General features: G+C 39.1%; 1 protein-coding gene and 1 pseudogene across 2 annotated transcripts in view; both read right to left on the reverse strand.

The window, feature by feature from the left end:
* The window catches only part of SLC25A40 (solute carrier family 25 member 40), an 85417-nt gene extending 78540 nt beyond the window's left edge, over positions 1–6877 (reverse strand). The window contains exons 1-3 of one of the 2 annotated variants that reach the window (XM_029233950.1): positions 6536–6877; positions 3555–3632; positions 1726–1847 (exon numbers count right to left, since the gene is read on the reverse strand). The gene's annotated coding sequence lies outside the window, so the exon portion shown is untranslated. Of the gene's footprint in view, positions 1–1725; positions 1848–3554; positions 3743–6535 lie in introns of those variants that run through there. The other variant, XM_029233949.1, reaches the window with a different exon arrangement.
* On the reverse strand, positions 969–12969 carry LOC114901332 (annotated as a pseudogene).
* Between the last annotated feature and the right edge of the window lie 1897 nt (positions 12970–14866).

Below are 14866 nucleotides of genomic sequence, written 5' to 3' on the forward strand. Positions count from 1 at the left end.
AATTTTCATACAGAAAGGAAAAATTGTATTTCAGTGTCTCAGTTCTGGAAATCATTATTACCAGAAGCATTGACACATGAGGGTGAACTAGTTGGACCATGCTAGGGTGTTGGCACTGAGGAGTTAGGTTATTTGTGTAGATAAATAGAAGCCATGAGGGAAAAACTTAACCAGGCTAGCATATGGAGTGAAATAATTTTTCCACTGTTCTTATTTACCTTTGGAAATAATTTCTTCCAAAAATGACTCTTTAATCCCTAATTTGGTATCAAGAAAGGAAAGGGAAAGGATGGCAATGAACTAGATATGTTTTGAAACATGCAGATTGCCTTTGATCAGTCACTTGGCGATTCAATAATTTAGAGAAGAGAAAATTCAAATATCAGGAAAATTTCAACTCTCACCGGTAGATGGTTCACAATAAAAATTAGTGCCAATGAATATTATATGAATACACTGTCAACTAAAATTAACAATTTTATTGTTCATGCCAGTACTTAAAGGAGGATCACTGAAATATCCTTTATAGTGCATACGTGCATTTATGTTTTAAACAAAAAACCCCTTGGAAGATTTTTACGCAGGACAGAAAATTCCATTTATAAGTATGAGGGTTCTTATAATGACATATTTTCAGTAGTAAACTCATGTAACAACAGACAAATAGCCATTTTCAAAATGCTCCCATATCGTGACCATTTCAAAAGCAGTTCCTTCTCTTATTGTTAACAAACATCTTTAACTTTGAAGGGACAAATTAAGTGGTTGGTTTTTTGTTTTTCAAAAACTCTTTGAGGTTCCAAAGACTACATTAGTTACCCCTAATAGTAATCCCATAAAATCTTTTCCTTTACCTTGTCTTAGCACTTTCAAACAGTATAAAAACTGAGTTGTAACGGCAACTCATCACAGGTTGGGTTCCCACAGGAAGTAAACTCTATAATGGAGTTTAGCATGTAGGATGTTTTCTAACGACTGCCTTTGGACATAGTTGGCCCCACAAGAATCTCGCAGTTGCTAGGTGAAGCTGACTGGTAAATCACTGAATGGTTCAGTGACCACTCAGATGGGGCATGACCAGGCAACGAGGCTCTGCAGATGAGAATTCCTTCAGGAGCTGACAGCTGTAAGCTGTCTACTGCCTGTACCCCCAGCAGCTGGGGCAGCACGTTCTTTATTAAAGATGGATCAGAATCAATTACTCCTACCAGGATGGTGACTCCTTGTCTTCTGGTCTCTTGGAACAAGGAACCCAAAGGGGCTAGGTGGTAATTGCAGCTTATAATTCAACAGGAATTGCTAAAATGGGAAGCACAAATTACAACAGGGACACAGGAATAATAATGGCAAGTAGGGACACTCCTGCTTCCACCTGTTGGTTCCCAGACCCATGTATTCTTTTATCAGAGACATAGCACCATATAAGTGTTTTGAACTCAAAGTGTATCCTGCATCCTAGGTGATACCCCATCCTCAAAAATACCACCTCCACACCTCCAAGCTAATGCTACAGCTGTGCCTTTAACAGGCCATTCCAATACTCTATCATTTAGGAAGCTTCTGGGTGATTCTATATGAGTTAAGACCGTGGACCACCTGACCGTGGGCACGCTCCAACACCTTCACCATAAAGTCAATCCCCTGGTGTAACATGAAATTATGTATGATGCCATGCCAATAAATCCTCAAAAGGTGATGGCGTGAGCAAGAAAGACAATCTCCTACCTGGAATATGTCCGTTACTGTGCCTAGCGTGATCAACTTGTCATCATGTGCCAGGTTGGTCTCCTGGAGGGATTGTGCCATATCAGGAGCTCAGTGTTGGTCGCTGTTTCTGGCAAGTTGAACTTCAGGCAAAAGCAGAAACACTAGATCAACTTAAGTGAATAGGAGCCCATACCATTGAGCCCATACATGGCTTTCATCCCTGCCACCGTAGCCCTTTTTCTTATGTACCCATCGTGTCAGCATTAGGGTGGTATTAACGTATGATATGAAGATGCTCACACTCCATGCCCACTCCCATATGCCACGTGCCTCTACCCCTTACATGTAATCTTCCAATCTGTCTCTCCACAAATCACTTAACAGCCAGTCATTTCTCACTGCCCAAGAAGAGTTCACATATATTCTGAACTCAGGCCACTTCTCTCTCCACACAAAGGGGGTGACTTCAAGCTTCACCTCTTGAAGCTCTGCCCATTGGGAAGATTTTTCCTTGTGACTGGCTTTCAGTACCACCCCTGAGTGGAGCTGTACGGAGGATGCTATCTATTTTCAGCTTGCAACCACAGAAGCAACTAGTCCATGAACCAAGTTTGGGTTTTTCCTCCTTTTTACATCTGGTCTTAAAAGATGGCCCATACACCTGTAGGTGTGACATGGGGGTCTGGGCTGCCTGCTCGTGCAATTCCCTGCTTTTGCGCAGCCCTGTATGTACCAGTTCCATCTGACCATGGATTACTGCTGCACCTGCTGCAAGTTATGACTGGATGGTTCTGATAGAACCCCAGCTCAAGATTGCCAGTTGTAACCACATTATGATTTTGCCCCATGGTCAGGTAACTCATTTCTCATACATCATCATCTCATACAACAAACTATCTTCATTTTTCATAAAGTATATAATTCTCCACTGAAGATGGCATGGCCTTATCCTAAAACCCCCAGGGCCTCGGTTGTGATTCCCTATTGGCGGTGGCCATAAACTGCAGCTTTCCTACCACTGATGTCTAGAACCTTTGAACCTGCCTGGTTACATGACTGCAGAGCCCTTTTCTGCTCATAGCTGGCAGCCTTTCATGCCACTGGGTGGAAGCAGTATTCCCAGTTGGAATATACTGCCTCCAAGATCTGAAGAGGCCTACTAGGCATTATCCTTCCTTTTTCATGTTTAGGAAGTTCAGGGTGCAATAATTTGTCCTTTACTTTGGATGGCATGTCCTGGAATGCCCCTGACCAATGGAACTCTAAAAATATTACTGATGTGACAAGGTCCCTGAATCTTCTTACGGTATCTCTCTCACCCTCTAGGGAGGGTGTCTTATCAAAGTTTCCAATATGTTAGTGACCTCTTGCTCATATCGTCCAATAAATATGTTACCGTTGATATAATGTATTAATGTGATGTTCTCTGTGGCATCCTCTTCAACTTACTGGATGACAAAGGACAAGAAAGTTTAAATAGCCCTGAGGTAAAACTACCGTCATCTTTTCCCTGTGAATACACACTGTTTCTGATCTTTTATTTTCCTAACAGGGATGGAAATTATGCATCTACCCAATCAATGTCTGCCTACCAGGTACTTGGGAGTATATTCATGTGCAATGGAAAGGACACCATACCTGGCACCTCAACTGCAGTTGAGCTTATGACTTAGTGCAGTTTGTGGCAGTCTGTGGCAGTTCTTTACAACCCAGATGATGGGAATCAACCATCTTTTAGATACTTAACAGGCTCACTAATTTCCTCCACCACCACCCCAGGTTAAGATAGTGTTTTTGATTTATTATTTGGCTGAGGGATAGAGGCAGTTTCAGAGATTACCACTTACTTGGTGTTTTCCTTTTCTTCTCTTCTCTCTTCTTTCTTTCTTTCTTTTTTTGTCTCTCCCACTATAATGATTCTTGTCCTGTAGGTCAGGAACACAACGCGAGGGATTTTATGAAGTACTAAGTATTCGCTCTAATAAAATATTCAGAGGCTAAACAAATGACATTGTTGACCCACTGTGAGCCAAACCTTGGCCAGGACTCCATTTATTACCTGGCTGCCATATGCATCCATTATACGAGGTGCTTTGGATCCCAGATATCACTGTGAATTCAGACCCTGCATCCAACAAATATTGGGTTATTCTTACCCTTTTCCCCAGTGCAATTACTCAAATACCTGGAGGTAAGTCCCTTTGGGGAAGGACTAGGGGAATCATTATCACATGTATTTGACATGTGTTGCAGTGTCCTTCTCCTGGGGACATAACTTTTCCTCAGTCAATGGTTTCTGGGTTGAGAAACTGACTCAAGTTTGGAAACAGAACAAGAGAGCGTGACTTTATTGGAGCAACTCCTCTCAGCCTCCTGAGGTGGATTTATTTTAATGATACATATTGAGTAAATTCCTTTGTTATTGTCCATCCATTTCACTCCTAAAGGAACTGTGTTCTATTAACCAACTCCACAACTCTCTTAGGATCAGGCCTCCTCTGGCTTAACCTTGCCAATTATTATTATGGTTATGTGCACATGGCATCTGTATATGTGATGGGTTTCATTCAAATATATATAATTATATATAGATATATAGAACAGGCAAGATGTGGCCAGAAGCACACACCCGCAACAACAGTCAAAGGAGATTAATATGATACATCATATAACAAAATGAAGGTTAAAAATTGTATGATCATCTCAACAGATGCAGAAAAAGCACTTGACAAAATCTGAAATCCATTCACGATAAAAACTGTCAACAAACTAGGCACAGAGAGAATGTTTCTCAACATAAGAAAGGTCATATATGATAAGCCCACAGCTAACATCATACTCAGTGGTAAGAAAGTTTTTCCTCTAAGAGCAGGAGCAAAACACACATGCCCACTCTTGCCACTTTTATTAAACATAGTACTAGAAGTACTAGCCAGAGCAATTAGGCAATAAAAAGACATAATAAGGATCCAAATCACGAAGGAAGAAGTGAAACTGTCTCTGTTTGCAGATGACACGATATTATATATAGAAAACCCTAAAAACTCACCCCCAAAACTGTTAGAACTAATAAATGAATTCAGCAAAGTTGAAACATGTCTTTGAGAGCTCCAAGCAAAGTCCTGAGCTAGTCTACTTAGCTGAGGGTTCTAAAGAATGCATCAAGAGTTCTGTAAAAAAGCCTTCCCTGTCTCTAGTTTATCAGGGACATTGTAATAATCAAGGAACTACAGGAATTGCTTCAAGTCCTTCCAAGTCAGGGAAACCCCAGCCATTTTCCACCACAGGGGCTGTAGAGTAGACAGCAGTGCCTCAGATAGGTCACCCTGCGTGTCTTATCAAAAAGATCCTGGCTTAACAACTAGCACTTCTGGGGTTCTTTCCAAGTTTTATCTCCATTCGACTCTGAACCCACTAGCTATATCTGGCCTGGCAGAGAGTAACAAAGGAGTAAGATAATGATTCCGGGAGATGTAACCCAACGAACAGAGAATGTTTCTGTTATGGTGAAGAGATATCTCACTGGCCCTTACCAGGACCTAGGACAAATATTCTATGCCGATTCCCAGCAAACAACTTTCTGATTCAAAATTTAGCATCTCAGGCATCTTAATACCAAAAAAGTAGGACCTAGGAGACTCTTAGCACCATGAGAAAGGAACAAAGTCCACTCTAAATGAACAAAGTAGCATTTTTGTTTAAATACTAGTCTCAAGTAATACTAGTACTTAGTACTTATACAGAGCTTCCTATGCACCAGGCACTATTCTCAGAGCTTTGTATCTATTAACTCCTTTTATCCTCGTAACAATCCTACGATGAAGTAGGTTCTGTCATTGTTGTTCTCATTTTCCAAATGAAGATACTGAGGCCTACAAATGTCTGGTAACATACCCAAGGTCACATCCGCTGGTTAGAAGTGGCAGAGCTGCGATTTAAACCCAGTCTGGCACAAGAATTTGTTTTCTTAGCCATTCTGCTATTCAGTGTGGCATCTACCCCCAGGAGACCTGCCAAGTTAAGGCCCAAGCCTAGGACGTGAAGTTCTAGCCCCTATGCTAATCCGAACAAGCCCTGCCGGCACTCCAGCCCTTGACAATAACTCAATCAGATGACTCCTCATTGCCTAAGCCGGATCTTTGTTTGAATATGGAAATACAGAATGTGTGGTAGATGATGAATAAATCAAAGGCTTATAGAAAAGTTCTCACTAATGCTCAAATCATTTCAGAGTTCAATGTCTTTGCATATGCTGGCAATATTCTCCACTCTTCACCGTGCAAACTCCTCCCTACCTTTCAAATTCAGAACAAGTATCCTGTTCTCTGGAAGGCCTTCCTCATTCCCAACTCCAAAGGCAACCCTTCCTCTGCACCCTTTCTTTATTGTAGCACTTAGCACTTTATATTCTATCTACTGCTATTCTCATCGCTCTAGATGGCAAACTTTTTGAAAACAGAACTCTTTGGAAAGCCTCTATTCCCTCATTGGAATACTGAGAGTAATAAAATTACCTCTTTTGCGAGGATTAACTAAAATAATCTCTGTAAACTTACTTGACATTTAATTAGCACTCAGTGAAGGACAGCCACTCTGAAAGTATAGTTTTGTAACCTTGGGTAGTTGGTACAGTGTTGACATACAATATACAGTTAGTAAATGTTTGTTAAACAAGTACAAAATAATATTCCAAAATATCACTGAGGAAAAAACAAAAAAATCACTGAGGATGTACTTCAAACGTCTTAGTTAAACGTCTTTAATATAATGCTAGCCCTGATTCGTCAGTTTTGCCTATTGAAATTTCACAACTCAAGTTGTCACGTACCTTGTTGGTGTCATTTCATTTTTCCTGTTACAGTTGAAGGGATGCTGTGACCAAGACTGTTAAAAATTAAAATAGAATTTGCAAGTATATTCAGATAAGGAAAAGATACCCTTGCTTTTAAATTATTTCATTGGTACATTTAGTCATCTTATATTTTAAAATGAAGACAATAAATTAAAAATATTCCTTTCTCATTTCTTTTTTTGGTTCCTTTCCCTCCTTCATAGTTTTAATTTTAAATAAAAAACAATGGCTGCCTTCAAAAGTTATTTTATAAACAGAGCAAGTTATAATTACTAACACAAGAAAAATTTCAGTGCATCCAAAAAAATTTCTAAGCTCCTTGACATAGCCCACTTTACTGGGTTACCATGAATACAATAAAAATGCCAGACTAATAAGAGAATTTGGAAAACTCCTTGGAGAAACTGGATATTATCTACTGGATAAAAAACATTTCTGACCCTTAAGTAAGTCTTGGTCTGTATTTTGTTTACTTTCTTGAATATCTCCTAAGTATCTCTAAACTCTCCATCTTACTAATTATACAAATACATAAAAATTATTTAGTATAAGGTTATTTTACCTTAATTCCTTTGAAGGGAATAAAATAGCTATCATATCATTTTATAAAGCATCTGTTTCCTCATGCAGGGAATTTCATGTAGTTATAATTAAAGTTTATTTTACTCTAATAATTTTTACCCTTTATATATTTAGGAAACCTGAACCTTATTGCAGAAGAAATCAGTACTGAACTTAACATAATTACTTGCACAATCTATAGACATCCATTCCACAAATTGTTACCAAAAGCCCTATGCTGTATAAGCATTATGCTAGGTGCTCAGGATACAGGAATACAAATTAACAAAACACAAGTCAGTAGTGATAAGTATTACAAAGAAAAAGAAAGCAGATTAAGGGGAATAGAGAGTGAAGGGGATGAGGTGTTATACAGATCAGGTAAGTATCTCTGAAGGAAACAAGAGAGTGAGTCACAGGACACTGAGAAAGGGACCTCCAGGCAGACAGGTTAGCAAGTGCAAAGGTCCCGAGACAGAAATGTATTCTGCTTGTTCTAAGCAGAGAGATCGGTGTGGTTGGAGTGGTGTGAGCTAAGGAGAGGAAAAGGCACCTCCCTGGAGGTCTAGTGGTTAGGACTCTGCGCTTCCACTGCCGAGGGCCCAGGTTCAATCCCTGGTCGGGGAACTAAAATCCCACAAGCCGCGTGGCCAAAAAAAATAAGGAGAGAGAAAAACGTAGGAGATGAGTTCAGGGAGAAAGCATGGCCACAGATCCAATGGAAAGATGATGTGAGCCACATACAAAGATCTTCTAGCAGCCATATTTTTAAAAATACAAAGAAACCATTTTTTTTTTGCCACGCCACTCAGCTTGTGGGATCTTCCTCGACCAGGGATTGAACCCGGGGCCACAGCAGTGAAAGCACCAAGTCCAAACCACTAGACCACCAGGGAAGTCCGAAATGAAATTAATTTTAATACTGTATTTTATTGGAAGCACCATATCCAAAATATGATTTCGATACATAATCAATATAACAAAATATTAATGAGGTATTTTACGTTTTTTCCTTCTTAAGAAGTCTTTAAAATCCAGTGTGTATTTTATACTCACAGCACATCTACATTCAGTCTAGCACATTTCAAGTGCTCAGTAACCACAGGTGGCTAGTGGCTACCATACTGGTGCAGTTATAGACAACTGTAAAGCCTCTGAAGAGTTTGGATTTTGTTTTATGTATCAAATATATACGAAAATAAAAGAACAATATAATGAATTTAAAGTTGCCATCACTCAGTTTCAACGATTAGCAATACATGGCCATCTATACCTCTATCCACCTTCCCCAAACCTAGGTTATTTTGAAGGACTGTACTGGAGAGTTTTGAACAAAGGAATGACTTTTAACAGCTTACTCTGACTGCCAAGTAGAGAATACCTTGTAAAGAAGCATGGATGGAAACAGGAAGACCTGTTATGAGGCCATTACAATAATCCAGGTGAATTTACAGCAGCTTAGTTGGGGGTGATGGCAGTGGACTTGGTGAGAAGTGGAGGATTGATTGGATTCTTAACATATTTCAAAGGTAGAAGCTGACAGGATATATTGGTGAATTGGGTACAGGATATGAGAGAAAAGAATCAGAGATGACTTCAAGGTATTAGGCCTGAGCAAGGTGATAGAGTTGCCATTTACTGAAACAGGGGAGACTGCCAGAGGAACAGCTGGATGGAAATTGAGGGTTCATCTTTGGATATGCTAAGTCTAGACGTCCTACTAGACATTCAAGTGCCAATAGTGAATAAAAAGTTGTATATCTAGGGCTTCCCTGGTGGCGCAGTGGTTGAGAGTCCGCCTGCCGATGCAGGGGACGCGGGTTCGTGCCCCGGTCCGGGAAGATCCCACATGCCGCAGAGCGGCTGGGCCCGTGAGCCATGGCCGCTGAGCCTGTGTGTCCGGAGCCTGTGCTCCGCAACGGGAGAGGCCACAATGGTGAGAGGCCCGTGTACTGCAAAAAAAAAAAAAAAAAAAAAAGTTGTATATCTAGATTTGCAATTCAAGGAAGAAGCCCAGGCAGAGATATAAATTTGTGAGCGATCAGAAAATACGTGGTATTTAAAACCATGGGACAAGATGCATTCGCTAGGAAATGAATATAAACAGAGGAGAGGACCTGGTACACTCCAAAGTTAAGAGCAGGAAGAGGAGGAAGAACCAGGAAAGGAGACTTAATCGAAGCCCCAAGTGAGACAGAAAAAAAATAAAAATAAAATGCAAGAAAAAGCAGTGTCCCAGAAGAAAAGTAAACGAAGTATTTCAGTATAGCAATATATATTATTATATACAAATATAGTAATATTCAATATAGCACAGGGAACGATACTCAATATCCCGTAATAACCTATAATGGAAAAGAATCTTAAAAAGAATATATATATGTACATATATGTATAACTGAATCACTTTGCTGTACACCTGAAACTAACACAACATTGTAAATCCAACTATACGTCAATAAAAAAATTTTTAAAAGAACTGCTTCAAGAAGGAGGTAGTACACAAAACACAAAACTAAATTTAAGAAAATAAAAACCAATGCCTAGAAGTTGAAAACTAACTGAAACAAATGAACCTAATGGTATATCAGTTTGGTAACAAAAATCACGCAGAGAAAAGAATTATTCCAATTGATCTTAGAACAAAATATTTTGACTATACAGTTTTTAGTGCAATACATTCCTAGGACAAAAATATTAAAAGGGCAAACAAATCTTAAAATACCTAATGTCACTTAGTATTCTTATTGTTAACAGTAACAATTGTATTATTATTAACATGAATATATTTTAACATAATACAACTAAGAAACTAGGTTAAAGCTGCTAAGGACTAATGTTCAGCATCAAAATGTCAGTTAAAAACCTTGTAATTTTAAATTGTGGTTGTAAATATCAGTATAAACTTGTAACTTTATTTTTAAAAAGGTACTTATTTTCTAACTGTCCACTGAAAGGCCAAGAAACAATGATAATCAAGTAGCAACAAGAATTCCATACTCTGGTCTCAAAACACCTTCACACACTAAAAGGACTGAGGGTTTTTTTTCAACAGTCAATTCCAGGAAATGTACCAACTGACCTTGGGATACCACATTATGATAGAAAGCAAGGAAGCTATCAAAAGCTAGTATTGCCATATTAAATAAATACAGAAAACATCAAAATGTTCCCCCTTGTGGCCAAAATAGAATAATGTGAGTATCAAACAACTGCAACTGATAGAAATACATTGAAAGTGTAAAGCCATGAGTTCGCAGTGACATGCAAAAAAGGAAAAAGACAGAGAGAGAGATTCTTTGGACAGCATGGAGGTTGCTAGGTAACCAACACATTACTCTGAAATTGGATAATTTAAAGGAAATAATTAAAGATCTTTCCTGTCTTTTTGGTATGAACAGTATTTCAGGGTAACCAAATAAGCCTAAAGGATGCAGAAGTTTTTCTATACAGAAGACTTCTAGCTAATAAATGTAGAAGTAATGATCAAATTAGAAAATCACCATCTTGCAACCCCTATTTCAAAATGAATCAGACAATAGTCATCAATAAATATTAAAATCATTAGTTAAAAGACTGTTGGGAAACTTCACAATGAAGGAACTACACTGTCACCACCTGAATTAAGCATTACTACAAACGTGAGACAACCTGACACTATGTAGTTCTCCAGATGATGAAACAATATAAAGTCTGTAACATCACCTACAGCTAGTCTCGTCAAAACTTGAAACAGAATTTAATCGAGTCTTTAGATCTCATTTCTAGACAGCAGGACTACTGACCCACTGTCTTCAAGAAGTAAATGGAGGGGCTTCCCTGGTAGCGCAGTGGTTGAGAGTCTGCCTGCCGATGCAGGGGACACGGGTTCGTGCCCCGGTCCGGGAAGATCCCACATGCTGCGGAGTGGCTGGGCCCGTGAGCCATGGCCGCTGAGCCTGCGCGTCCGGAGCCTGTGCTCCTCAGCGGGAGAGGCCACAACAGTGAGAAGCCCACGTACTACAAAAAAAAAAAAAAAAAAAGGAGTAAATGGAATAAGGGAGGGGAAAAGGAGCAGTCCTCCAGATGAAAAGAGATCCTAGAGACCCTAAGAACCAAATTCAAGATGTGGACCTTGTTTGGACTCTGATCTGAAAAAAATAATTGTAAAAAGGCATTTCTTGAGACAACTGGAGAAATGTTAATAGTTTATATTAAAACCTCAGAAATGTTTTATTTCCTTTGTTAGATGTAAAAATGGATTTGCGGTTACCTAAGGAAAAAAATTTTGTCTTTCAAAGCATAATGAAGTGGCTGGGTAAAATAGCATGCCATCTAAGATTTGCTTTTTTAAATACTTCAGCAAAACCAAAAACAAAACACACACACACAAATAGAAACAGCTCCAGTTATCAAGATACTCACTTACCCCAGCATAAGAGCTGCGAGTTCTTCAACAGCCATAGAATATTGTCCTTGCTTCAGCAACTCAGATACTCACCACGACTCAAGAGTTGTCGAGTAGAAGCACGGAGGTCAGAACTGAACTGGGCAAACTCAGCAACCTCACCATAGGAGCCAATTTCGACTTCATGGTGCCTGCCCCTGCTTCACAGACCTGGTGTGGGCAGCAGATCTGACGTAGGACACAGAAAAAACAATGTAAATGGTAGGGCAGGTACCTTTGTAGAACAATTCTGTTTCCAAGAAGATCTGTCCATCACTGATAGGAACGATATTCGTTGGAATGTAAGCAGACACATCACCAGCTTGTGTTTCTGGTAAAGAAGTCAAGGAGCCACCACCAAAAGAATCGTTCATTATGTCTGCTCTCTCCTGTAGATGGGAGTGTAAGTAGAACACATCATCAGGCTGGACCTCATGAGTAGCTGAGTGGTCTGCAGATCAGCAGAGGCGCCAGCCTCCTTGGATAATTCATCACAGATGATCAAAGCATGTTTGCCATTATCCCTAAAATACTCTCCCACAGCACAGCAAGAATAAGGAGTCAGGTACTGATGGAGGGCAGTGTCAGCAGCAGTGGCTGAAACCACACTGGTGTTCTTCATGGCATCCACATCTGTAAGTGTTTTCACCAACTGGGCAACAGTGGATCTCTTCTGACCAATAGCAGTGTAGATATAGTATAGCTTCTTCTTTCCATCAGATCCATCACTGAAATGTTTCTGGTTAATAATTATGTCAATCATTGATGTTTTGTCAGTCTGTCAGTCACCAATCGTCAGCCTGTACTGACCACAACCAATCAGCACCAAGCTATCCACAGCATTAATGCCAGTCTGCACTGGTTTCTGCACAGAGATTGGAGAAATGATGCCAGGGGCTTTCAGGCCAACTCACCATTGGGTCTTGGAACCAACTGGATCCTTGCCATCAGTGACATTACCAGGGGCATCTACTATACAACCCAGTAGCTTCTCACCAACTAGAACATTCACAATGGCTCCTATCCTCTTCACAGTATCTCCTTCCTTAATTAGTTTATCATGTCCAAACACAACAAAACCAACATTGTCAGTTCCCAAGTTGAAACATACCCTTTAAGGCTGAAGAAAAACACTAGCATTTCGTCTGCTTGAACATTCCTCAGCCCATGTATTCAACCAATACTATCACCAATACTTGAGACACACCCTGTTTCTTCACAGTCAACAGAGGTTTTGGCTCCAAGATTACGCTCTTCAAAAACAGAGGATACCTCAGCAGTGCCAGTCTTCTGAAGACAAGTGTTAAGAGGCATGGAGGTTCCCTGTGGCAATGAAGGATGATCCCAAAGCATTCTGAAGACCAGTCTGGCCTGCCAAGGGAGGGTGCAAGCCACAGCCCAAGGCCACGTGTCCAGACAGCATCTTTGCAGCTCTCCTTGGGTGGTTCCTCTGCAGCTGCAACCTCTGGACCGACTTCCAAGCAAATATTAACCAAAAGAAATTACACCAGTATCTTGAGATACTATGTAAGAGGATTATGAGATAATTATATTAGTATCAGACAAAATGTTTCTAAGAAATAATCCTTACTATGGATAAAGTCACATGTAAAGATAAAATAATGCAAGAATAACTCACTAGATACATAATATATATGCCTGTATAATTTTTTAATTTTTTTACTTTTTATTATGAAATTTACAAACATATACAAAAGTAGAAAAAAATAGTACCATGAATGCCTATAAATCCACTAAGATTCAGCCACTGTAGACATTCTGACATATTAGCTTTATTGATTTATCAATCTATTTCATTTTTTATTATTGTGGTTGAGCTGTTTCAAAGTAAATGTCACACATTATGACATTTTATGCCAAAATACTTTACACTTCTAAAAGAAAAAAAAATTCTCCTATCTAAATACAATGGTATTGCCTCCCCAACATGAAAATAGCTCTCTAGTTTCATCTCACACCCATTCTATATTTAAATTTACCCACATCCTCAGTGTTATTTATAGCTCACTTTTTCATAGCAGGATCCAATCAAGGATCATCTACTGTATTTGGTTGTTAAAGCTCTTAAATTTAATCTATAGTTATTGCCCCTCCCCCATTTTTAGGAAATCCCATTTCTAGAAATCTATCCCAAAGATAACACTAGCAAAAAATTTTTTAATTAATTTTTTATTGAGGTATAACTGACATACAACTTTATATGTTAGGTACATTACATACAACTTAGGTACATAACATAATGATTCGATATTTGTATACACTGTGAAATGATCACCACAGTAAGTCTAGTTAACATACATCACCATACATAGTTACGGAATTTTTTTCGTGACATGAGCTTTGATGATTTACTACTCCCTTAGGGATTTTCAAACATGCAATACAGTATTATTAACTATACTCGCCATGCTGTACACTACATCACCACGACTTATTTATTTTATAAATGGAAATTTGTACCTTTCGACTCCCTTTACCCATCTGCCAACCCTCCAACTCCCGCCTCTAGCAACCACCAATCTGTTCTATCTATGAACTTGGTTTTTGTTTTTGTTTGAGATTCCACATATAAATGAGATCATAACCAGCAAGTTTGTTTTCATACATACATACAAAGGTATTCCCTTCAGCACTATTTGTTACAGTAAAAAGACTGAAAACAAACCAAACATTCATTAAAAGGGGACTGGAGGCATGAACAGCCACACAATGAAGTCCTGTGCAACATTTAAAAATGAGAAAGACTCTTGAATACTGCTATGAAGTGATCTCCAGAATATATATATATATATATATATATATATATATATATATATAAAATTTTTTTTCTTTTTTTTTTGTGGTACGCGGACCTCGCACTGTTGTGGCCTCTCCCGTTGCGGAGCACAGACTCCAGACGCACAAGCTCAGCAGCCATGGCTCACAGGCCCAGCCGCTCCGCGGCATGTGGGATCTTCCCGGACCGGGGCACGAACCCGTGTCCCCTGCATCGGCAGGCAGACTCTCAACCACTGCGCCACCAGGGAAGCCCGAGAATATATTTTTAAATGTATAAATCATGTCACAGACAGTGGGCATAAAATGCTACCTTTTATCTAAGAAATAATTGAAGAGCAAAGCAAAAACTAATATAAATGAAAGGCAACCTCATTACAAACCATGCAGTAGATATAAAAAGGACAATAAGATATTACCAACAGTTTTATGCCAATAAACTTGAAAATTTAAATGGACAAGAAAAATAGAGAAAAACCAACTTACTAAAACTAACACAAAAATTAAAAGTAAATCTAAATAAC

Source organism: Monodon monoceros, unplaced genomic scaffold (genome assembly GCF_005190385.1).
Source record: "Monodon monoceros isolate NGI ecotype Baffin Bay Population unplaced genomic scaffold, NGI_Narwhal_1 Super_Scaffold_2, whole genome shotgun sequence".
Lineage (NCBI taxonomy): Eukaryota > Metazoa > Chordata > Mammalia > Artiodactyla > Monodontidae > Monodon > Monodon monoceros.